Source organism: Culex quinquefasciatus, chromosome 3 (assembly GCF_015732765.1).
Source record: "Culex quinquefasciatus strain JHB chromosome 3, VPISU_Cqui_1.0_pri_paternal, whole genome shotgun sequence".
Taxonomy (NCBI): domain Eukaryota; kingdom Metazoa; phylum Arthropoda; class Insecta; order Diptera; family Culicidae; genus Culex; species Culex quinquefasciatus.
This window is the reverse complement of record NC_051863.1, coordinates 85,385,565-85,412,214: the sequence shown is the minus strand read 5'-3', so window position 1 is coordinate 85,412,214 and position 26,650 is coordinate 85,385,565. Positions and strand designations below refer to the sequence as shown.

Sequence of the window (26,650 nt, the reverse complement as noted above, 5' to 3'; positions counted from 1 at the left end):
GTATGATTTATGGTTTCAACAAATTTGAAATATGGTAGTTTTTACGGGCATTCTCATAGATCTAGAGTTTTTTCCTCAAAACTTATTTCCCCTAAAATATCACTCAGCTCAGCTCTCTGGTAGACATATGTACCCTCCCTGCAAAGGCTTATGAATTGATCTCAGTTGAAAGGTTCTCCAAATCTCTGAATTGCAAATGTAACATCCCGCATAAAAATGTCCCGCATAAAGATTTCTGATGAACTTACAGTAAATTTTAACGTTACAAAACGATAAAATATATTGTCATTTTGACAGTGTTTTAACAGTAGACAGCATCGTTTTTTAAGATAATTTGCGTCGTATTTTGGAATTTTACCATAAAAAGGGGGGTTGTTATGCACCGGTACCATAAAAATTTCGAAGTTTTTCCATACATTTTTTTTCCAAATACGACGCATTTTACTGTTAATCTAATGTTGCATTTTTCATCCAAAAAATTTACCAGACCGTAAAAATAATCATGTATTTATAATAAAAACAGCAAGCATTACAGAGGATTCCACAGTTAATTTATAGTTCTTTATGATAAGTTCCCTGATAAAGAGTACTGTTTTGACTATACTTTTACATTGAAATAAATAATAACTACAGAAGGTTTTATGGTTTTTTTCATATTATTTATTTTTGAATCCCCACTAAATTGTACTATAAAACAAATATTTATACATTGAAATTAATGGTAATTCAGTAAGTTTGAGTGTATTTTTATCGTTTTTTTTTTTGTTTTACTTTATTTAGCACTAACTTTCCGTGTCGTTTTCTTTTGTTATTCCGCTTCAATCCGCACTGTTTGAAATTATTCGGAATGTTCGTAGCCGGTTCCGGATCAACTGCTTCGTAATTGGGATAAACATTCGAGTAATCAAAAAGCACAATCCTTAGTGAAATAAGCCCCTGTAGAAGAGAAAAACACTAAATTAGGCATAGGGAAAATTTACATATATTTGGCATGTTAAGGATTCGGTTAAATTTCTATTAAATTAGCTGTTTTTAAATTCTGAAATTTTGAAATTCTTAAATTCCTAAATTCCTTGATTCCTAAATTCCCAAATTCCTAATTTCCTTAATTCGTAAATTCCTAAATTCGTAAATTCCTAAATTCTTAAATTCCTAATTTCAAAAATTTCCTTAATTCCTAAATCACTAAATTCCAAAATTCCTAATTTCATAAATTCCTAAATTCCTAAACTTGTAAATAAATTTATATATTCCTAAATTCTTAAATTCATGAATTCAAAAATTCCTAAATTCCCGAATTCCTAAATTCCTGAATTCCTAATTACCTATATTTCTATATTCCTAAATTCCCAAATTCCTAAATTCCTAAATTCCTGAATTCCCAAAATCCTAAATTCCTAAATTGCTATATTCCTAAATTTATATATTCCTATATTCCTAAATTCCTATATTCCTAAAGTCCTAAATTCAATAATTTCCTAATTTTATAAATTCCTAGATTCTTAAATTCCCAATTTCCAAATTTCCTTATTTCCTAAATTCTTGAATTCCTAATTTCCTAAATTCCTAATTTCCTAAATTCCTAATTTCCTAAATTCCTAATTCCTAATACATTCCTAAATTCCTAATTTAATACATTCCTAAATTCCTAAATTCTTAAATTCCTACATTCCTAAATGTATATATTCCTACTATTTTCCTAAATTCCTAAATTCCTGAATTCCTAAATTCCTAAATTCCTAAAATTCTAAATTCCTAAATTCCTAAATTCCTTAATTCCTAAATTCCTAAATTCCCAAATTCCTAAATTACTAAATTCCTAAATTTCTAAATTAATAAATTCTTAAATTTCTATATTCCTATATTCCTAAATTTCAAAATTCCAAAATTCAAAAAATCCTAAATTCCTGAATTCCCAAGTTCCTAGATTCCTAAATTTCTATATTCATATATTCCTAAATTCCTAAATTACTGAATTAAAAAATCCTAAATTCCTTAATTCCTAAACCCCTGAATTCAAAATTCATAAATTCCCGAATTCCTAAATTCCTGAATTCTCAAATTCCTAAATTCCCAAATTCCTGAATTCCCAAATTCCTAAATTACTAAATTTTTAAATTCCTAAATTCTTAAATTTCTATATTCCTATATTCCAAAATTCAAAAAAATCCTTAATTCCATAATTCTGAAATTCAAAAATTCCGAAATTCCTGATTCCCAAATTCCTAAATTCCTAAATTACTGAATTCCTAAATACCTAAAATCCAAAATTCTAAAATTCCTGATTTCATAAATTCCTAAATTCTTAAGTTCCTAAATTCCTAAAATTCTAAATTCCTAAATTCCTTAATTCCTAAATTTGTATATTCCTTTATTCCTAAATTCCAGAATTCAAAAATGCCTAAATTCCTAAAATCCTAAATTCCTTATTTCCTAAATTCCTAAATTCCTAAATTTCTCAATTCCTAAATCCCTAAATTCCTAAATTTCAAAATTCCTAATTACATAAATTCCTAAATTCCTTAAATCTTAAATTCCTAAATTTCTATATTCCTAAATTCCTGAATTCCTAAATTCCTGAATTGCTGAATTCCAAAATTTTAAAATAGAAGTTCAAAAAAATCAATCAGAATTTTAGCAAAAAAATATAAAGATATATTCAAAACATTTTTTCGTACTCGATTATCCGATAGCTCGACTATTTCAAGATTTGATTAATATCCAAAAATCATTCATCCGATTTTGAAGTGAAATTTTAGTTCACTTATACAAAATAAGTTGATTCGATCTGTTGGTTACAGTTTTCCATTTTAGGTAACACAAAATCTGATCATTTCGTTTTTTCTTTATTTAAATTTATTTATTGGATGTTTTATTTTAATCAAATAAATGATTTTGTTAAACTAAAAATTTAAGATTTTTTGTAATTTTATAATTTTAGAATTTATTTAAACTTAAATTTTCTGATTTTCGAAATTTAAATTTTTTGAAATAAATTGAAGAATTCTTGAACATTTGAATCCTAGAAAATCTCTTAGAAAAACTTATGATTTTTCTCTATGGTTTCAATATTCTGAACAATAAGCAAAATCCTGTCTTTTGATTTTCGTCCTTTCAAGATTCAGCGTTTTGAGATTCTGTTTGATGAGCAGCTCTGGATTATCAATATTTTTATATTAAATACAACTTTATTTGTAATTTTTAGTTGCATTAAAATGTGCAAATTCAAATTATTTGATTTATTCTTCAAAACAAATTGCACCGCGCGAAACGCTACATTTCGTTTCTGTTACTTTTCAGCTGCGTACCGCACAATAAAAATAAATCGTGACCTTTTCCTTGACGTTTGAAAGTTTTCCGAGATGCGCACTAGCCCCAACACAGAACTCACCTAACGATTTTCGCCTCCAGCCGAGACGAGCTCACCATCAGAAACAAACACGGCCGGAAGTTTCCGCAGCAGGCGTCGGGTCCTCTCCCATTCGAACGCTTTCGTTGGGTTGTGTCCCGTCAGCGAACCTGGTGGGAGAATCCTGTGAAAAGAGAAACAAACAGTTTGTTTAGATCATGGCCTACTTGCGTGTGGGATTCCGCCCTCACAAAGTTCATCAAAAACACCTAATACTCACTCAAATATCCGAAAATTCTGTCATCCCGCCGTTCCGGTTCGGTCACCCGGCGGATTAGTCCAACAGAACCATGCTGCACGAACGCCGGATGTTGTTTCTCCACGAGCACACGCGAGTCGACTTAACAATTTTCGATTTGAACTACGCCAAACACAAACGAAACGAACAAGATCGAACACGCGCGCGGATGAAAACAAAATTTGAAAACAAAATGACAGCTCGATCAACCATGGTGCTTTCGTTAGGGGAGCGTCGCCCAGTTTAGGTGTCATGGTGCATTCGTTAGGGGAGCGTCGCCCAGTTTAGGTGTCATGGTGTGTTCGTTTTGTGATCCTTAATATTTTTTGTTTAAATGTTTAAATGTTTAAATGTTTAAATGTGTAAATGTGTAAATGTTTAAATGTTTAAATGTTTAACTGTTTACATGTTTAAATGTTTAAATGTTTAAATGTTTAAATGTTTAAATGTTTAAATGTTTAAATGTTTAAATGTTTAAATGTTTAAATGTTTAAATGTTTAAATGTTTAAATGTTTAAATGATTAAATGTTTAAATGTTTAAATGTTTAAATGTTTAAATGTTTAAATGTTTAAATGTTTAAATGTGTAAATGTGTAAATGTTTAAATGTTTAAATGTTTAAATGTTTAAATGTTTACATGTTTAAATGTTTAAATGTTTAAATGTTTAAATGTTTAAATGTTTAAATGTTTAAATGTTTACATGTTTAAATGTTTAAATGTTTAAATGTTTAAATGTTTAAATGTTTAAATGTTTAAATGTTTAAATGTTTAAATGTTTAAATGTTTAAATGTTTAAATGTTTAAATGTTTAAATGTTTAAATGTTTAAATGTTTAAATGTTTAAATGTTTAAATGTTTAAATGTTTAAATGTTTAAATGATTAAATGTTTAAATGTTTAAATGTGTAAATGTTTAAATGTTTAAATGTTTAAATGTTTAAATATTTAAATGTGTAAATGTGTAAATGTTTAAATGTTGAAATGTTGAACTATTAATATTTTAATATTTTAATATTTTAATATTTTAATATTTTAATATTTTAATATTTTAATATTTTAATATTTTAATATTTTAATATTTTAATATTTTAATATTTTAATATTTTAATATTTTAATATTTTAATATTTTAATATTTTAATATTTTAATATTTTAATATTTTAATATTTTAATATTTTAATATTTTAATATTTTAATATTTAATATTTTAATATTTTAATATTTTAATATTTTAATACTTTAATATTTTAATATTTTAATGTTTTATGAATAAATTAATATATTAATATATTATTATATTAATATATGAATAAATTAATATATTAATATTTTAATATATTAATATATTGATATATTAATATATTAATAAATTAATATATTAATATATAAATATATTAATATATTTATGTATTAATATATTAATATATTAATATATCAATATATTAATAAATTAATTTTTATTTTTTTGTGGGAACAGTTTAATAATTCATGTTTTAATGCTTAAGTTATTAAAATAATTTGATTTGATTTGATTTGAGCTTTTCACAAAATCGTTTGTGAAGTTTTGTATTTAAAATATAACTCGTTTTAAATACTTGTATTACATGATTCAAATTATTTAAAAAAAATCGTTAAAAAAGTTCACACGCAAACATTACAATACAATGTAACAAAAAATTGGAAAAATACATTATGAGATTTCAATACAAAAACCAACATATTTTCTGTATTCATGAATTTTACGATAGTTTTATTGTTTCCATTTATAACATTTCCAATAACAAAACCTTCCAATTAGCTGTAACCATGAATTGTATAGTAGCTTCATCGCCATTCCAGTAAAGTTCGAAAAAGTCAACAATAAACTTACCATAAATATTATAATATGTATTGTAATTGGATGGTTTTAACAGTGCAAATCATCATACATTTTTATGCGGGACGTCCCGAATAAAATTATATGATGATTTGTATTGTCAAAACCATGAAGTTACAATAGATATTATAATATTTATGGTAAGTTTATGGTTGATTTTTTTTAACTTCATTGGAATGATGATAAAGTTATCGTAGATTTTATGGTTACAGCAAATTTCATGGTTTTGTTATTGGCAATGTTATAAATTGAAACAATAAAACTACTGTACATTCCATGAACACAGCAAATATTATGGTTTTGTTATTGGAAATCTCATAACGCATTTTTTTCCAATTTTTTGTTACAGTAAGTTTAATTGTAATGTTATAGTTGCATAGTGTGAACTTTTTTTGAACGATTTTTTTAAATAATGCGAATCATGTAATAAAAGTATTGAAAATATAAAAATATTAAAATATTAAAATATTAAAATATTACAATATTAAAATATTACAATATTAAAATATTAAAATATTAAAATATTAAAATATTAAAATATTAAAAAATTAAAATATTAAAATATTAAAATATTAAAATATTAAAATATTAAAATATTAAAATATTAAAATATTAAAATATTAAAAAATTAAAATATTAAAATATTAAAATATTAAAATATTAAAATATTAAAATATTAAAATATTAAAATATTAAAATATTAAAATATTAAAATATTAAAATATTAAAATATTAAAATATTAAAATATTAAAATATTAAAATATTAAAATATTAAAATATTAAAATATTAAAATATTAAAATATTAAAATATTAAAATATTAAAATATTAAAATATTAAAATATTAAAATATTAAAATATTAAAATATTAAAATATTAAAATATTAAAATATTAAAATATTAAAATATTAAAATATTAAAATATTAAAATATTAAAATATTAAAATATTAAAATATTAAAATATTAAAATATTAAAATATTAAAATATTAAAATATTAAAATATTAAAATATTAAAATATTAAAATATTAAAATATTAAAATATTAAAATATTAAAATATTAAAATATTAAAATATTAAAATATTAAAATATTAAAATATTAAAATATTAAAATATTAAAATATTAAAATATTAAAATATTAAAATATTAAAATATTAAAATATTAAAATATTAAAATATTAAAATATTAAAATATTAAAATATTAAAATATTAAAATATTAAAATATTTAAATATTTAAATATTAAAATATTAAAATATTAAAATATTAAAATATTAAAATATTAAAATATTAAAATATTAAAATATTAAAATATTAAAATATTAAAATATTAAAATATTAAAATATTAAAATATTAAAATATTAAAATATTAAAATATTAAAATATTAAAATATTAAAATATTAAAATATTAAAATATTAAAATATTAAAATATTAAAATATTAAAATATTAAAATATTAAAATATTAAAATATTAAAATATTAAAATATAAAAATATAAAAATATTAAAATATTAAAATATTAAAATATTAAAATATAAAAATATAAAAATATTAAAATATTAAAATATTAAAATATTAAAATATTAAAATATTAAAATATTAAAATATTAAAATATTAAAATATTAAAATATTAAAATATTAAAATATTAAAATATTAAAATATTAAAATATTATAATATTAAAATATTAAAATATTAAAATATTAAAATATTAAAATATTAAAATATTAAAATATTAAAATATTAAAATATTAAAATATTAAAATATTAAAATATTAAAATATTAAAATATTAAAATATTAAAATATTAAAATATTAAAATATTAAAATATTAAAATATTAAAATATTAAAATATTAAAATATTAAAATATTAAAATATTAAAATATTAAAATATTAAAATATTAAAATATTAAAATATTAAAATATTAAAATATTAAAATATTAAAATATTAAAATATTAAAATATTAAAATATTAAAAAATTAAAATATTAAAATATTAAAATATTAAAATATTAAAATATTAAAATATTAAAATATTAAAATATTAAAATATTAAAAAATTAAAATATTAAAATATTAAAACTCTTGATATGTTCTTACTGAAAATTCAATAATAATCTGAAATCATTAAATCCAACCAAAAAACAAATTCAAAAATATGAAAAAAACAAACATTTCAGAAATTTCAAATAACATTTTTTTCAATTAAAGACAATTTCAACAAAAATCTGAAATTTGGAAATATGCAGAATTGAATACTAATTTTAATATTAAAGTTTTTATAATTTCAATAGCTCAAAAATGTTAACATACAAAACGAATGTACAAGTCGAAATTCCAAAAGTTTGAAAAATCGGAAATATAGAACATTAAAAAAAATTAATAAAATCTAAAATGAAAAATTAAGATTCTAGAAATTAAAAAAAAATTAGAATTAAAGAATCAAAAATTTAAAAATTAAAAGATTTAAAAACTTACAAATTTAAATATTTAATTAAAAAAAACTTTAAAATTAAAAATTCAACAATTTTAAAACTTAAACTTAAAAATTTGGAATTTAAGCATTTAAGAATTTAAGAATTTAAGAATTTAAGAATTTAAGAATTTAAGAATTTAAGAATTTAAGAATTTAAGAATTTAAGAATTTAAGAATTTAAGAATTTAAGAATTTAAGAATTTAAGAATTTAAGAATTTAAGAATTTAAGAATTTAAGAATTTAAGAATTTAAGAATTTAAGAATTTAAGAATTTAAGAATTTAAGAATTTAAGAATTTAAGAATTTAAGAATTTAAATTTAAGAATTTAAGAATTTAAGAATTTAAGAATTTAAGAATTTAAGAATTTAAGAATTTAAGAATTTAAGAATTTAAGAATTTAAGAATTTAAGAATTTAAGAATTTAAGAATTTAAGAATTTAAGAATTTAAGAATTTAAGAATTTAAGAATTTAAGAATTTAAGAATTTAAGAATTTAAGAATTAAGAATTTAAGAATTTAAGAATTTAAGAATTTAAGAATTTAAGAATTTAAGAATTTAAGAATTTAAGAATTTAAGAATTTAAATTTAAGAATTTAAGAATTTAAGAATTTAAGAATTTAAGAATTTAAGAATTAAGAATTTAAGAATTTAAGAATTTAAGAATTTAAGAATTTAAGAATTTAAGAATTTAAGAATTTAAGAATTTAAGAATTTAAGAATTTAAGAATTTAAGAATTTTAAGAATTTAAGAATTTAAGAATTTAAGAATTTAAGAATTTAAGAATTTAAGAATTTAAGAATTTAAGAATTTAAGAATTTAAGAATTTAAAATTTAAGAATTTAAGAATTTAAGAATTTAAGAATTTAAGAATTTAAGAATTTAAGAATTTAAGAATTTAAGAATTTAAGAATTTAAGAATTTAAGAATTTAAGAATTTAAGAATTTAAGAATTTAAGAATTTAAGAATTTAAAATTTAAGAATTTAAGAATTTAAGAATTTAAGAATTTAAGAATTTAAAATTTAAGAATTTAAGAATTTAAGAATTTAAGAATTTAAGAATTTAAGAATTTAATTTCCTAATTTATTGATTTCCTAATTTCCTAACTCCTAATTTCCTAATTTCCGAATTTCCTAACTTCCTAATTTCCTTATTTCCTAACTTCCGAAATTCCTAACTTCCTAATTTCCTAACATATTTACATATAACCTAATTTTCTTATTTTCTTTATTTTACCTATTTGCTAGTATCATAATTTCCAAATTTCCTAATTCCCAAATTTCCTGATTCCCAAATTTCCTAATTCCCAAATTTCCTAATTCCTTAATTCCGTAATTTTCTTATTTCCTTATTTCCTAATTCCTTATTTCATAATTTAATAGTTTCCCAAATTTCCTTATTCCTAATTTACAAATTTCCTAATTCCTTAATTCCTGATTTCTTGACCACGTTCCTTCCGATCTGCATACTTAGCTTAAACGAACGCACCATGACTGAACTTGGCAACGCTCACCAAACGAACGCACCATGACCAACGCAGCGAGCTGTCAAAAATTTTCACTTGCGTGCGTGTTCAATCACGTTGGTGGTGGCCGCGGATTTATTTGAGATTTTCAACGTGGGTCAAGTAGTGTGTGATTGTGAAAAAGGATCCTCTGTCGTTTAATCGTGCGGGTGGCCGTACCGGAACAGCTCCTAAATGGCGGAATGAGCAAATCTGGGTGAGTATTTGCTGTTTTGTGAAACTTGAAAGGGCGGAATCCCAGCAGTAGGCATTTTCATGGCCTGCTTTTTGTGTTTCTCTTTTACCGGGATTCAACACAACGGAGGCGCTCGTTTTGGAAAAGAAGGCCCGGCTCCAGCTGCGGACTTTCCCGGCCGCCGTCATGACGTTCCGGGTGTTGGTTCTGCCGAGTGACGGACCAGGGTGAGTTTGAAGTGTGGTTGTTTCTTGGGACATTTTTTCTACGCTATTGGAGGAGGACAGAGCTACGGCCCAGTATTTTCAATTCTGAAACGGTTCTCGATTCGGATTCCGGTTCAAACGTAACAACCCAGTCAGTTCAACTTGAGTTCTGAAACGAAATTCAATTCGAATAGTTAACAAATCCTGTTCCAAACGCTACAACCGGTTCCGTGTTCGTGGAATCTCACTTTGCAGCACTTGCAGACATTTTCCTTGGCCTGCTTGAGAATAAACAAACAAAAAAACTTTTTTTGCTGACTATTTTTATTATTTGTTTTCGTTATTGCAGGGACTATTTCGATCGTGGATTAAGGATGAGCCAAGTAATGCTGCCGGGAGTTTCTTTCCGGATGAAATCAATGGAAACAGTGCAACAATCTCATCCACGGGTCAACTGATCACCAAGAGGGCAATCCTACTGCAACCAGGTAAGCAGGAGCGGGGGAAGACAGAAAGCGGAGTATTTACTGTTCAAATTCCGCAGGCTGCTTGTTTGGATCGCCAAATTTTCCCTGGCCGTTTCCTGGAAGGCGTTGCTACAGATGCGAAAAGGGTAGACCGACAACGTAGACGGAGTTCCTGTGGTGTTGGTGGTGACAAGAGGACGAAATCAACCGGAGCCTTCGCGCGAACCTGGCCGATTCGATGATGGCGGACGGATTTTCATAAAGGTTGTCGCTGAAAAAATTGCAAGAGCCCAGCAGTTCAATTCGAATTTGGAAACGGAATCTAATTAGATTCTAAATAGAAACCGTTTCAAACGCAACAACCGGTTCCGTGTTCGAACCGGTTGTTGCGTTCGAAATGGAACCTAATTCGAATCTAATTTGATTTCGTTTCAGAATTCGAATTGAACTGACTGGGTGGAAGAGAAACCAAAGCCAAAGTTTGTAACACGCACCAACACGAACACAAACGTACACAGCTTTTTGGGCCAATACAATAAGAACCATAAAAATACTGTATTTAATTATATATTTCATTGTCCATATTCTTTTTTTACAGTACAATTTAGTGGAGAGAAAAATAAATAACATAAAAATACAATAAAACTTACTGTAGTTATTATTTATTTCATTGTCCGATTATAGTTTTTACAATATCATTTAGTATGGGAAAATCCATGAAGAACTGTGAATTTACTGTGCAAACCATAGTAATGGTTACTGTATTTATTATAGATGCATGATGTTTTCTATGGTTTGGGTCAATTTTTGACGGAAAAGGCATCAATGAAAATACGGTAGAATGTATAGTATTTGGTTTTTTTTTGGGGGAAAAGTCGAAATTTTTATGGTGACTGTGCCTAACAATACCCCTTTTTTATAGTAAATTCCCAAAATAAGATATATTCTATGGTGAAAAAACATAAAGGCTACTGTAGAATCATGGTAAAAATAACCATAGAATTTATCGTGTGATAACCATAAAATCTACTGTTGGTTTATAGTAAATCTTTATGCGGGGTCCCGAATAAAATTATATGATGATTTGTATTGTCAAAACCATGAAGTTACAATAAATATTATAATATTTATGGTAAGTTTATGGTTGATTTTTTTTAACTTCATTGGAATGACGATAAAGTTATCGTAGATTTCATGGTTACAGCAAATTTCATGGTTTTGTTATTGGAAATGTTATAAATTGAAACAATAAAAGTACTGTACCTTTCATGAATACAGCAAATATTATGGTTTTGTTATTGGAAATCTCATAACGCATTTTTCCAATTTTTGTTACAGTAAGTTTCATTGTAATGTTATAGTTGCATAGTGTGAACTTTTTTGAACGATTTTTTTAAATAATGCGAATCATGTAATAAAAGTATTGAAAATATAAAAATATTAAAATACTAAAATATTAAAATATTAAAATATTAAAATATTAAAATATTAAAATATTTAAATATTCAAATATTAAAATATTAAAATATTAAAATATTAAAATATTAAAATATTAAAATATTAAAATATTAAAATATTAAAATATTAAAATATTAAAATATTAAAATATTAAAATATTAAAATATTAAAATATTAAAATATTAAAATATTAAAATATTAAAATATTAAAATATTAAAATATTAAAATATTAAAATATTAAAATATTAAAATATTAAAATATTAAAATATTAAAATATTAAAATATTAAAATATTAAAATATTAAAATATTAAAATATTAAAATATTAAAATATTAAAATATTAAAATATTAAAATATTAAAATATTAAAATATTAAAATATTAAAATATTAAAATATTAAAATATTAAAATATTAAAATATTAAAATATTAAAATATTAAAATATTAAAATATTAAAATATTAAAATATTAAAATATTAAAATATTAAAATATTAAAATATTAAAATATTAAAATATTAAAATATTAAAATATTAAAATATTAAAATATTAAAATATTAAAATATTAAAATATTAAAATATTAAAATATTAAAATATTAAAATATTAAAATATTAAAATATTAAAATATTAAAATATTAAAATATTAAAATATTAAAATATTAAAATATTAAAATATTAAAATATTAAAATATTAAAATATTAAAATATTAAAATATTAAAATATTAAAATATTAAAATATTAAAATATTAAAATATTAAAATATTAAAATATTAAAATATTAAAATATTAAAATATTAAAATATTAAAATATTAAAATATTAAAATATTAAAATATTAAAATATTAAAATATTAAAATATTAAAATATTAAAATATTTAAATATTAAAATATTAAAATATTAAAATATTAAAATATTAAAATATTAAAATATTAAAATATTAAAATATTAAAATATTAAAATATTAAAATATTAAAATATTAAAATATTAAAATATTAAAATATTAAAATTTTAAAATATTAAAATATTAAAATATTAAAATATTAAAATATTAAAATATTAAAATATTAAAATATTAAAATATTAAAATATTAAAATATTAAAATATTAAAATATTAAAATATTAAAATATTAAAATATTAAAATATTAAAATATTAAAATATTAAAATATTAAAATATTAAAATATTAAAATATTAAAATATTAAAATATTAAAATATTAAAATATTAAAATATTAAAATATTAAAATATTAAAATATTAAAATATTAAAATATTAAAATATTAAAATATTAAAATATTAAAATATTAAAATATTAAAATATTAAAATATTAAAATATTAAAATATTAAAATATTAAAATATTAAAATATTAAAATATTAAAATATTAAAATATTAAAATATTAAAATATTAAAATATTAAAATATTAAAATATTAAAATATTAAAATATTAAAATATTAAAATATTAAAATATTAAAATATTAAAATATTAAAATATTAAAATATTAAAATATTAAAATATTAAAATATTAAATATTAAAATATTAAAATATTAAAATATTAAATATTAAAATATTAAAATATTTAAACTTTATCCCAAATCCCCAAATTTTAACTATTTAAAATTCCATATCAATTTCATTTAAACAATTATTTTTACTGAACATTTAAACATTTAAACATTTAAACATTTAAACATTTAAACATTTAAACATTTAAACATTTAAACATTTAAACATTTAAACATTTAAACATTTAAACATTTAAACATTTAAACATTTAAACATTTAAACATTTAAACATTTAAACATTTAAACATTTAAACATTTAAACATTTAAACATTTAAACATTTAAACATTTAAACATTTAAACATTTAAACATTTAAACATTTAAACATTTAAACATTTAAACATTTAAACATTTAAACATTTAAACATTTAAACATTTAAACATTTAAACATTTAAACATTTAAACATTTAAACATTTAAACATTTAAACATTTAAACATTTAAACATTTAAACATTTAAACATTTAAACATTTAAACATTTAAACATTTAAACATTTAAACATTTAAACATTTAAACATTTAAACATTTAAACATTTAAACATTTAAACATTTAAACATTTAAACATTTAAACATTTAAACATTTAAACATTTAAACATTTAAACATTTAAACATTTAAACATTTAAACATTTAAACATTTAAACATTTAAACATTTAAACATTTAAACATTTAAACATTTAAACATTTAAACATTTAAACATTTAAACATTTAAACATTTAAACATTTAAACATTTAAACATTTAAACATTTAAACATTTAAACATTTAAACATTTAAACATTTAAACATTTAAACATTTAAACATTTAAACATTTAAACATTTAAACATTTAAACATTTAAACATTTAAACATTTAAACATTTAAACATTTAAACATTTAAACATTTAAACATTTAAACATTTAAACATTTAAACATTTAAACATTTAAACATTTAAACATTTAAACATTTAAACATTTAAACATTTAAACATTTAAACATTTAAACATTTAAACATTTAAACATTTAAACATTTAAACATTTAAACATTTAAACATTTAAACATTTAAACATTTAAACATTTAAACATTTAAACATTTAAACATTTAAACATTTAAACATTTAAACATTTAAACATTTAAACATTTAAACATTTAAACATTTAAACATTTAAACATTTAAACATTTAAACATTTAAACATTTAAACATTTAAACATTTAAACATTTAAACATTTAAACATTTAAACATTTAAACATTTAAACATTTAAACATTTAAACATTTTTATTCAATAATAGAAACGGCAAAAATATTAAGGATCACAAAACGAACACGACGCTCCCTAACGAACGCACCATGACACCTAATCTGGGCGACGCTCCCCTAACGAACACACCATAGTTGATCGAGCTGTCATCAAGGCTGTCATTTTTTTTTCACCCGCGCGCGTGTTTGATCCTGTTTGTGTGGCGCAGTTGAAATCAAAAATTCTCAAGTCGAATCGCGTGTGCTCGTGAAGGAACAACATCCGGCGTTCGGAACAAATACACCGGGTGACCGAATCGGAACGGCTCTGGGATGGCGGAATTTTCGCATATTTGGGTGAGTATTTGGAGTTTTGTTGAACTTGGAGAGGGCGGAATCGCACCCGCAACAGCAGCAGGCATTTTCAGGCAAATTTCCCAAGCTATTGGCTGATGCACAAAGTGATTTGTTTACCTTTTTTTGGTACCCTCCGCAAACTTCAAGCCATACAAAATTGTTGCCGGATCTTTTACGGGAGAGATCCGGAGAAAGATCCGGCAGCAATTTGTTTTGATTTGACGTTTGCTGAGGGTGCGGACAAGTTTGGTTATGTTCAAAGAGAATGGTCAAGGTCAAGTTTGCGAGAACAGTGGTCTGAACAAACTGTGTGTGTTCCTCTTTTACAGGGACTTCTTCTACCAGGCCCGGCGCCTGCTGCGACACTTCCGGCCGGATTTGTTCAGGATGGTCGTTTCGTCTGGAGGCGAAAATCGTTAGGTAAGTTGTGTGTTAATGCTCAACGGTGAACGTTCAAACAACGGTCAAGGAAAAGGTCACGAAAAGAATTGTGTTGAGTGGTACGCAACTGAAAATAACAGAAACAGAAAGTAGCGTTTGACGTTTATTGACACGGTGCCTGTGTTAAATTTGTTTTGATGAATAAATAAAATAATAGAATTTGCAAATTTGAATGCCACTGATAATTACAAATGTTTATATAATTTTGTTTTTAATGTAAACATATAGAGCTGCTCATCAGACCGAATCTCAAAATGCTGAATCTTGGAAGGAAATTAGGCAATTAGGATATTAGGAAATTAGGAAATTAGGGAATAAGAAAATTTGGAAATTAAAAATTAGGAAATAAGGAAATAAAGAAATTATGAAATAAGGAAATTTGGAAATATGGAAATTAGGCAATTAGGAAATTCGGAAATTAGGCAATTCGGAAATAAGGCAATTCGGAAATTAGGAAATTCGGAAATAAGGAAATTTGGAAATTAGGAAATTAGGAAATTCGGAAATCAGGAAATTAGGCAATTAGGAAATTAGGAAATTAGGAAATTAGGAAATTAGGCAATTAGGAAATTAGGGAAATAAGAAATTTGGAAATTTGGAAATTAGGAAATCAGGAAATTAGGAAATTAAGAAATTAAAAAAAATAACAATTAAGAAATTACAAAATTAGTAAATTCGGATACCAGAAAATTCAGAAATTCGGAAATTAGGCAATTAGGAAATTAGGAAATTAGGAAATTAGGAAATAAGGAAATTAGAAAATCAGGAAATTAGGAAATTAGGAAATTAGGAAATTAGGAAATTAGGAAATTAGGAAATTAGGAAATAAGGAAATTAGGAAATTAGGAAATTAGGCAATTAGGAAATTAGGAAATTAGGAAATCAGGAAATTAGGCAATTAGGTAATTAGGAAATTAGGAAATTAGGAAATTAGGAAATTAGGCAATTAGAAAATTAGGTAATTAGGAAATTACCAAATTAGGAAATTAGGAAATTTGGAAATTAGAAAATTAGGGAAATAAGAAATTTGGAAATTAGGAAATTTGGAAATTAGGAAATCAGGAAATTAGGAAATTAAAAAATTAAAAACATAAAAAAATAACAATTAAGAAATTCCAAATTAGTAAATTCGGATACTAGGAAATTCAGAAATTCGGAAATCAGGCAATTAGGAAATTAGGAAATTAGGAAATTAGGAAATTAGGAAATTAGGAAATTAGGAAATTAGGAAATTAGGAAATTAGGAAATTAGGAAATTAGGAAATTAGGAAATTAGGAAATTAGGAAATTAGGAATTAAGGAAATTAGGAAATTAGGAAATTAGGAAATTAGGAAATTAGGAAATTAGGAAATTAGGAATTAAGGAAATTAGGAAATTAGGAAACTAGGAATTTAGGAAATTAGGAAATTAGGAAATTAGGCAATTAGGATATTAGGAAGTTCGGAAATTCGGAAATAAGAAAATTGAGATATAAAGAATTTTGTAATTTTGTAATTTTGTAATTTAAAATTTTAAATTTTAGAATTTTAGAATTTTAAATTTTAGAATTTTAGAATTTTAAATTTTAGAATTTTAGAATTTTAGAATTTTAGAATTTTAGAATTTTAGAATTTTAGAATTTTAGAATTTTAAATTTTAAATTTTAGAATTTTAGAATTTTAGAATTTTAAATTTGAATTTTAAATTTTAAATTTTAGAATTTTAAATTTTAGAATTTTAGAATTTTTTAAATTTTAGAATTTTAGAATTTTAGAATTTTAAATTTTAGAATTTTAGAATTTTAGAATTTTAAATTTTAATTTAAATTTTAGAATTTTAGAATTTTAGAATTTTAAATTTTAAATTTTAGAATTTTAGAATTTTAGAATTTTAGAATTTTAGAATTTTAGAATTTTAGAATTTTAGAATTTTAGAATTTTAGAATTTTAAATTTTAAATTTTAAATTTTAATTTTAGAATTTTAAATTTTAATTTTAAATTTTAGAATTTTAGAATTTTAAATTTTAAATTTTAGAATTTTAGAATTTGAGAATTTGAGAATTTGAGAATTGAGAATTTGAGAATTTGAGAATTTGAGAATTTGAGAATTTAGAATTTGAGAATTTTAGAATTTTAGAATTTCAGAATTTTAGAATTTTAAATTTTAGAATTTTAGAATTTTAGAATTTTAAATTTTAGAATTTTAAATTTTAAATTTTAAATTTTAGAATTTTAGAATTTTAGAATTTTAAATTTTAAATTTGAATTTTAAATTTTAGAATTTTAAATTTTAGAATTTTAGAATTTTAAATTTTAAATTTTAGAATTTTAGAATTTTAAATTTTAAATTTTAGAATTTTAGAATTTTAGAATTTTAGAATTTTAGAATTTTAGAATTTTAGAATTTTAGAATTTTAAATTTTAGAATTTTAAATTTTAGAATTTTAAATTTTAGAATTTTAGAATTTTAGAATTTTAGAATTTTAAATTTTAGAATTTTAAATTTTAGAATTTTAAATTTTAGAATTTTAGAATTTTAAATTTTAAATTTTAAATTTTAGAATTTTAAATTTTAGAATTTTAAATTTTAAATTTTAAATTTTAGAATTTTAGAATTTTAGAATTTTAGAATTTTAAATTTTAGAATTTTAGAATTTTAGAATTTTAGAATTTTAGAATTTTAAATTTTAGAATTTTAGAATTTTAGAATTTAGAATTTTAAATTTTTTTTAAATTTTAAATTTTAGAATTTTAGAATTTTAGAATTTTAAATTTTAAATTTTAGAATTTTAAATTTTAAATTTTAAATTTTAAATTTTAAATTTTAGAATTTTAGAATTTTAGAATTTTAAATTTTAAATTTTAGAATTTTAGAATTTTAGAATTTTAGAATTTTAGAATTTTAGAATTTTAAATTTTAGAATTTTAAATTTTAGAATTTTAGAATTTAGAATTTGAGAATTTGAGAATTTGAGAATTTGAGAATTTGAGAATTTGAGAATTTTGAAATTTTAGAATTTCAGAATTTTAGAATTTTAGAATTTTAGAATTTTAAATTTTAGAATTTTAGAATTTTAGAATTTTAGAATTTTAGAATTTTAGAATTTTAGAATTTTAGAATTTTAGAATTTTAGAATTTTAAATTTTAAATTTTAGAATTTTAGAATTTTAGAATTTTAGAATTTTAGAATTTTAAATTTTAAATTTTAGAATTTTAGAATTTTAGAATTTTAGAATATTAGAAACAGCTAATTTAATAGCATTTGTACCGAAACAAACATATGAAAATATTCCCTATGTCTAATTTAGTGTGTTTCTCTTTTACAGGGGCCTATTCCACTGAGGATTGTGCTTCATAAATACGAGAGTTCATCCCAAGTACGAAGCAGTAGTTCTGGCACCGGCTACAAACATTTCGAACAACGTCAGAAAGTTCGGATTGAAGCAGAATATTAAAAGAAAACGACGCGGAAAAAAAGTACTATTTTTTTTAAATCTGCGAAAAAAACTATAAAAATACAATAAAACTTACCATATTGACCATTAATTTTAATGTATAAATATATGTTTTACAGTACAATTTAGTGGAGAGAAAACAATAAATACAATGCAAATACAATGAATCATACTGTAGTTATTATTTATTTCAATGTACGAATATAGTTTAAACCGTACTATTTAGTATGGAAAAATCCATGAAGAACTGTGAATTTACTGTGCAAACCATTGTAATGGTTACTGTTTTTATTATAAATGTATGATGTTTTCTATGGTCAGGGTAATTTTTTGGACGGAAAAGGCATCAATGAAAATACGATAGAATGTATAGTTTTTGGTTTTTTTTTGTATGGGGAAAAGTTGAAATTTTTATGGTGACTGTGCCTAACAATACCCCTTTTTTATAGTAAATTCCCGAAATAGGATATATTCTATGGTGAAAAAACATAAAGGCTACAGTAGAATCATGGTTAAAATAACCATAGAATTTATCGTGTGATAACCATAAAATCTACTGTTGGTTTATAGTAAATCTTTATGCGGGGTATGATGATTTGCACTGTTAAAACCATCCAATTACAATACATATTATAATATTTATGGTAAGTTTATTGTTGACTTTTTCGAACTTTACTGGAATGGCGATGAAGCTACTATACAATTCATGGTTACAGCTAATTGGAAGGTTTTGTTATTGGAAATGTTATAAATGGAAACAATAAAACTATCGTAAAATTCATGAATACAGAAAATATGTTGGTTTTGTATTGGAAATCTCATAATGTATTTTTTCCAATTTTTTGTTACATTACGTTCATTGTAATGTTATAGTTGCGTAGTGTGAACTTTTTTTAACGATTTTTTTTAAATAATTTGAATCATGTAATACAAGTATTTAAAACGAGTTATATTTTAAATACAAAACTTCACAAACGATTTTGTGAAAAGCTCAAATCAAATCAAATCAAATTATTTTAATAACTTAAGCATTAAAACATGAATTATTAAACTGTTCCCACAAAAAAAAAATAAAAAATTAATTTATTAATATATTGATATATTAATATATTAATATATTAATACATAAATATATTAATATATTTATATATTAATATATTAATTTATTAATATATTAATATATCAATATATTAATATATTAAAATATTAATATATTAATTTATTCATATATTAATATAATAATATATTAATATATTAATTTATTCATAAAACATTAAAATATTAAAATATTAAAGTATTAAAATATTAAAATATTAAAATATTAAAATATTAAAATATTAAATATTAAAATATTAAAATATTAAAATATTAAAATATTAAAATATTAAAATATTAAAATATTAAAATATTAAAATATTAAAATATTAAAATATTAAAATATTAAAATATTAAAATATTAAAATATTAAAATATTAAAATATTAAAATATTAAAATATTAAAATATTAAAATATTAAAATATTAAAATATTAAAATATTAAAATATTAAAATATTAAAATATTAATAGTTCAACATTTCAACATTTAAACATTTACACATTTACACATTTAAATATTTAAACATTTAAACATTTAAACATTTAAACATTTACACTTTTAAACATTTAAACATTTAATCATTTAAACATTTAAACATTTAAACATTTAAACATTTAAACATTTAAACATTTAAACATTTAAACATTTAAACATTTAAACATTTAAACATTTAAACATTTAAACATTTAAACATTTAAACATTTAAACATTTAAACATGTAAACATTTAAACATTTAAACATTTAAACATTTAAACATTTAAACATTTAAACATTTAAACATTTAAACATGTAAACATTTAAACATTTAAACATTTAAACATTTACACATTTACACATTTAAACATTTAAACATTTAAACATTTAAACATTTAAACATTTAAACATTTAAACATTTAATCATTTAAACATTTAAACATTTAAACATTTAAACATTTAAACATTTAAACATTTAAACATTTAAACATTTAAACATTTAAACATTTAAACATTTAAACATTTAAACATTTAAACATTTAAACATTTAAACATTTAAACATGTAAACAGTTAAACATTTAAACATTTAAACATTTACACATTTACACATTTAAACATTTAAACATTTAAACATTTAAACATTTAAACAAAAAATATTAAGGATCACAAAACGAACACACCATGACACCTAAACTGGGCGACGCTCCCCTAACGAATGCACCATGACACCTAAACTGGGCGACGCTCCCCTAACGAAAGCACCATGGTTGATCGAGCTGTCATTTTGTTTTCAAATTTTGTTTTCATCCGCGCGCGTGTTCGATCTTGTTCGTTTCGTTTGTGTTTGGCGTAGTTCAAATCGAAAATTGTTAAGTCGACTCGCGTGTGCTCGTGGAGAAACAACATCCGGCGTTCGTGCAGCATGGTTCTGTTGGACTAATCCGCCGGGTGACCGAACCGGAACGGCGGGATGACAGAATTTTCGGATATTTGAGTGAGTATTAGGTGTTTTTGATGAACTTTGTGAGGGCGGAATCCCACACGCAAGTAGGCCATGATCTAAACAAACTGTTTGTTTCTCTTTTCACAGGGATTCTCCCACCAGGTTCGCTGACGGGACACAACCCAACGAAAGCGTTCGAATGGGAGAGGACCCGACGCCTGCTGCGGAAACTTCCGGCCGTGTTTGTTTCTGATGGTGAGCTCGTCTCGGCTGGAGGCGAAAATCGTTAGGTGAGTTCTGTGTTGGGGCTAGTGCGCATCTCGGAAAACTTTCAAACGTCAAGGAAAAGGTCACGATTTATTTTTATTGTGCGGTACGCAGCTGAAAAGTAACAGAAACGAAATGTAGCGTTTCGCGCGGTGCAATTTGTTTTGAAGAATAAATCAAATAATTTGAATTTGCACATTTTAATGCAACTAAAAATTACAAATAAAGTTGTATTTAATATAAAAATATTGATAATCCAGAGCTGCTCATCAAACAGAATCTCAAAACGCTGAATCTTGAAAGGACGAAAATCAAAGACAGGATTTTGCTTATTGTTCAGAATATTGGAAACCATAGAGAAAATCATAAGTTTTTCTAAGAGATTTTCTAGGATTCAAACGTTCAAGAATTCTTCAATTTATTTCAAAAAATTTAAATTTCGAAAATCAGAAAATTTAAGTTTAAATAAATTCTAAAATTATAAAATTACAAAAAATCTTAAATTTTTAGTTTAACAAAATCATTTATTTGATTAAAATAAAACATCCAATAAATAAATTTAAATAAAGAAAAAACGAAATGATCAGATTTTGTGTTACCTAAAATGGAAAACTGTAACCAACAGATCGAATCAACTTATTTTGTATAAGTGAACTAAAATTTCACTTCAAAATCGGATGAATGATTTTTGGATATTAATCAAATCTTGAAATAGTCGAGCTATCGGATAATCGAGTACGAAAAAAAATGTTTTGAATATATCTTTATATTTTTTTTGCTAAAATTCTGATTGATTTTTTTGAACTTCTATTTTAAAATTTTGGAATTCAGCAATTCAGGAATTTAGGAATTCAGGAATTTAGGAATATAGAAATTTAGGAATTTAAGATTTAAGGAATTTAGGAATTTATGTAATTAGGAATTTTGAAATTTAGGAATTTAGGGATTTAGGAATTGAGAAATTTAGGAATTTAGGAATTTAGGAAATAAGGAATTTAGGATTTTAGGAATTTAGGCATTTTTGAATTCTGGAATTTAGGAATAAAGGAATATACAAATTTAGGAATTAAGGAATTTAGGAATTTAGAATTTTAGGAATTTAGGAACTTAAGAATTTAGGAATTTATGAAATCAGGAATTTTAGAATTTTGGATTTTAGGTATTTAGGAATTCAGTAATTTAGGAATTTAGGAATTTGGGAATTCAGGAATTTCGGAATTTTTGAATTTCAGAATTATGGAATTAAGGATTTTTTTGAATTTTGGAATATAGGAATATAGAAATTTAAGAATTTAGGAATTTAAAAATTTAGTAATTTAGGAATTTGGGAATTCAGGAATTTGGGAATTTAGGAATTTGAGAATTCAGGAATTTAGGAATTCGGGAATTTATGAATTTTGAATTCAGGGTTTAGGAATTAAGGAATTTAGGATTTTTAATTCAGTAATTTAGGAATTTAGGAATATATGAATATAGAAATTTAGGAATCTAGGAACTTGGGAATTCAGGAATTTAGGATTTTTTGAATTTTGGAATTTTGAAATTTAGGAATATAGGAATATAGAAATTTAAGAATTTATTAATTTAGAAATTTAGGAATTTAGTAATTTAGGAATTTGGGAATTTAGGAATTTAGGAATTTAGGAATTAAGGAATTTAGGAATTTAGGAATTTAGAATTTTAGGAATTTAGGAATTTAGGAATTCAGGAATTTAGGAATTTAGGAAAATAGTAGGAATATATACATGTAATGTAGGAATGTAGGAATTTAAGAATTTAGGAATTTAGGAATTTAGGAATGTATTAAATTAGGAATTTAGGAATGTATTAGGAATTAGGAATTTAGGAAATTAGGAATTTAGGAAATTAGGAATTTAGGAAATTAGGAATTCAAGAATTTAGGAAATAAGGAAATTTGGAAATTGGGAATTTAAGAATCTAGGAATTTATAAAATTAGGAAATTATTGAATTTAGGACTTTAGGAATATAGGAATTTAGGAATATAGGAATATATAAATTTAGGAATATAGCAATTTAGGAATTTAGGATTTTGGGAATTCAGGAATTTAGGAATTTAGGAATTTGGGAATTTAGGAATATAGAAATATAGGTAATTAGGAATTCAGGAATTTAGGAATTCGGGAATTTAGGAATTTTTGAATTCATGAATTTAAGAATTTAGGAATATATAAATTTATTTACAAGTTTAGGAATTTAGGAATTTATGAAATTAGGAATTTTGGAATTTAGTGATTTAGGAATTAAGGAAATTTTTGAAATTAGGAATTTAAGAATTTAGGAATTTACGAATTTAGGAATTTACGAATTAAGGAAATTAGGAATTTGGGAATTTAGGAATCAAGGAATTTAGGAATTTAAGAATTTCAAAATTTCAGAATTTAAAAACAGCTAATTTAATAGAAATTTAACCGAATCCTTAACATGCCAAATATATGTAAATTTTCCTATGCCTAATTTAGTGTTTTTCTTCTACAGGGGCTTATTTCACTAAGGATTGTGCTTTTTGATTACTCGAATGTTTATCCCAATTACGAAGCAGTTGATCCGGAACCGGCTACGAACATTCCGAATAATTTCAAACAGTGCGGATTGAAGCGGAATAACAAAAGAAAACGACACGGAAAGTTAGTGCTAAATAAAGTAAAACAAAAATAAAAAAACGATAAAAATACACTCAAACTTACTGAATTACCATTAATTTCAATGTATAAATATTTGTTTTATAGTACAATTTAGTGGGGATTCAAAAATAAATAATATGAAAAAAACCATAAAACCTTCTGTAGTTATTATTTATTTCAATGTAAAAGTATAGTCAAAACAGTACTCTTTATCAGGGAACTTATCATAAAGAACTATAAATTAACTGTGGAATCCTCTGTAATGCTTGCTGTTTTTATTATAAATACATGATTATTTTTACGGTCTGGTAAATTTTTTGGATGAAAAATGCAACATTAGATTAACAGTAAAATGCGTCGTATTTGGAAAAAAAATGTATGGAAAAACTTCGAAATTTTTATGGTACCGGTGCATAACAACCCCCCTTTTTTATGGTAAAATTCCAAAATACGACGCAAATTATCTTAAAAAACGATGCTGTCTACTGTTAAAACACTGTCAAAATGACAATATATTTTATCGTTTTGTAACGTTAAAATTTACTGTAAGTTCATCAGAAATCTTTATGCGGGATCCTGGAACGGAACTGCTAAATTATAATAAAAAACACAAATTGAATTGAATTACGGGCATTTGAAAACAGATCTTATTTATTTCCCAAAAAAGGTCAATTTTTGTGTACATTTCGCCAAGTGCCAAAATTTAATAAAATTTGAAGAGATGTTAGTAAATACATGCTACATGAATGCGTGCAATTTAAAGCACCAAGGAAAATTGTTCCATAAATTCAAAACCATTGGCGAGAGAGGGTAGTTATAGTAATTTTATTTGGTCCTGATAGTTGGAATTTTTGTCTGGGGAAGGATGGAAATCTGCTTGCCAATGGAGTTTTTAATGTTGCTATTTAAAAAGTGAAAAAATGTACTTTTTCTCATCACTGTACTGCCTGAGTAGTGGCTTTCGAAAACTAAATTATTAAATTTAAAGATATTATCTTTTTATTTCCGGTTTGTACACCTCCTTGCCCTGATAAAAGTCGGACTAACAGCACGCAGAAAAATATTTTGTAGAATCAGCCTGTACGAGGTTTGATTCAACAAAATTTTTGTTGAATATAATCAACGCCGATTTTGCGTCGGAACAAACCTTGATTTTCTCAATCCTACAAAAATCTTTTGTTGTTTTGAAAAATTTGCTTTGAAGTTTAGCGTTGATTCAACAAAAATCTTGATTTTCAAATCAACAAAACGTTTTGTTGATTCAAATATGCCCTATTTTTCTGCGTGAGGATATCGTTGCCAAATAAAATTACACAGCAATACCCCACGAAAACAGCATGGAAAAAAACAAAAGTGCTCGGATCGGGCTCAAAATTTTTGTGGGAGTTCCCTGGCCGAAATATTGTACGATCAGTTCCTAGCTGGACTCGGTCGCTGGAAACGACCGGCGACTCAACGACCGACGAAATAGGCGGCGGGCCAGATGCGGGCATAAAAATGTCAAAATCTCTTCCCTCCTCACTTCGTCTCACCAACCAGCTGCAGCTTTGTTGACAAGCAAACGGAGCACGCGGTCGCATGATGGCGGCATCGAGCCAGAATTAGGGGTGATCATGTGATAAAAAATGAAAGTTTTTTCAAGAAAAATAATATTATTCCGATCGAATAAAAAATTTGCGAGCATGTTCAAACAATTATTCCTGATGTCGGAGAAGTGATAAAAAAGCAAAATTTCAATCCATAATTTTTCTATAAATTGAATTTTTTCACTCCATCTGGGAACCCCTAGGTCTATCCACGACAGTTTCCAATGACCGTGAGAAGATGCCAGAAAATCCAGCTACGAGCTAAATCCACAATAACTAGACCCGTATTTTTTTGTTTGGCCATTAGGGTGACCTACGCCGTGTTAGGGTGGTCTGAAAAATTGCCATTTTCGTCGATTTTCGCAAAAACCACTTTTTTTCGAAAAATCATAACTCCTCGCCATTTTAACCGATTTCAATTGTCTTATACGCAAATGAAAGGTGATAAGTTGGCCTTTCAAAGAAAAATAATAAGAAGTTTCAAAAATCTAGCCTAACATATGAAAAGGGCGTATGAAACTTTAAAATGTCGTTTTGACAGTGTCTGGACCAAAGAGCCTATGTCTGGAAATATTTTTATCGGATTCTCCGGACATTTTTACATAACATACTAAAAAATGGGAGGAGTTCATTAACAGGATTCCGAGATATGATTTTTTGAAAATAAAATCCGTGTTTTTTGACGCGCCGCGCGCAAAAACCGGAGAATGACGAAATTGGCAAAAAATCAACTTTTTTCACTAAAACTGCGATAACTTT

General features: G+C 22.7%; 1 protein-coding gene and 4 long non-coding RNA genes across 5 annotated transcripts in view; 3 read left to right on the top strand and 2 right to left on the bottom strand.

Annotated features, from left to right (window-relative positions):
- Nucleotides 1–26,650, bottom strand: part of LOC6047961 (integrator complex subunit 2) — a 31,248-nt gene that overhangs the window by 3,210 nt on the left and 1,388 nt on the right.
- On the bottom strand, nt 754–3,529 carry LOC119770828. Its single transcript, XR_005279013.1, has 2 exons — nt 3,392–3,529; nt 754–936 (listed from the first exon to the last, which is right to left on the bottom strand). It is a non-coding gene; the product is annotated as an uncharacterized LOC119770828 (long non-coding RNA).
- Nucleotides 9,451–10,314, top strand: LOC119770829. Its single transcript, XR_005279014.1, has 3 exons — nt 9,451–9,732; nt 9,841–9,938; nt 10,267–10,314. It is a non-coding gene; the product is annotated as an uncharacterized LOC119770829 (long non-coding RNA).
- LOC119770825 lies at nt 14,774–18,901 on the top strand. The gene is made up of 3 exons (XR_005279010.1): nt 14,774–15,002; nt 15,332–15,422; nt 18,751–18,901. It is a non-coding gene; the product is annotated as an uncharacterized LOC119770825 (long non-coding RNA).
- LOC119770826 lies at nt 21,223–24,336 on the top strand. Its single transcript, XR_005279011.1, has 3 exons — nt 21,223–21,446; nt 21,543–21,685; nt 24,160–24,336. It is a non-coding gene; the product is annotated as an uncharacterized LOC119770826 (long non-coding RNA).